Below are 1,067 nucleotides of genomic sequence, written 5' to 3' on the forward strand. Positions count from 1 at the left end.
CTGATCTCCCTCTCTTGCAACACATGCACGGTCGGAGCTGAAAGCAGTTGACAGTGCGCATGCTCAGTGCAATAAGTTTTGTTATCCTTTTCTTTGACATTCAGGTCCCCCCCCCCCCTCTCTCTCTCTCTCTCTCTCACACACACACACACCGTTCCTGTTGCTACAGCCCATCCAGGGTTTCCCCATTGCCCTCTCGAGCAAGAAATACGCCCACTGAATACATAATGAGCCTTGTACGGTTCAGCGCTCTCTCATTGGTAGACTACTGCCGTTGTATGTAAATTTGTATCAACTTTTTAAACCAATGTGCTCCCTGTCGCTATCCAGGGCTCCCGCTGTTCACTACAATGAAATCGTGATTGGCTACTTCAAGAGAGAATTTGACTAGTCTAGAGCAAGGCTACTTAACTTTAAAAAGTGCGTATCAAGATTGAACACACTCGAAAGTATAAAATTTCCGAAATCATCATGTTGATATGCATGTACCTATCATAAATAACTTTGCGTGTTTTCTACTGGATGGATTATGCTCAACGCATTTGCTCAAGTTGACAAACTGATATAAAACTTTCCGTTTGTTTCTCGTGGTACGGGAGGTCTGTAGCACTCACAAATTTCGTAAAGGGATACTAGTAATCTCGGAACTACCGAGCAGATAAGCTTGTGAAGGAGACTATTATGATCAAATCGCTCTTTGCACACATTAACACCTAGCCGCTGAAAAACGTTTTTGCTCCTCACAATGGCAGTAAAATGAGAACAAAGGGCGCAACTCTGCTCTCTCCGCGATAATGCGAAGGTCATGTCGACATGTGACGCAAGCCAAGGATATTTACAGTGGTTCATTTCAATCAAAGATCCGAAGTTATTATGAGATTTGTCTTTCACATATCATTCAGATACGGGATGTGACTTACACGGCTGAAAACATTTCCCTCCATTCCTTTCAAACCTTCCGACTGTACGTAGTCGTCCTGAAGTTCTGGTAACTTCTCGAAGATACAGATCTAACATTTTGCTTGTCTACTTAGAGCGGACGTTACGCGTGAAATGAATTAATTTTC

This window comes from Diadema antillarum, unplaced genomic scaffold, assembly GCF_040938485.1.
Source record: "Diadema antillarum isolate AM-2024a unplaced genomic scaffold, OU_Dant_1.0 seq00000269_RagTag, whole genome shotgun sequence".
NCBI lineage: Eukaryota > Metazoa > Echinodermata > Echinoidea > Diadematoida > Diadematidae > Diadema > Diadema antillarum.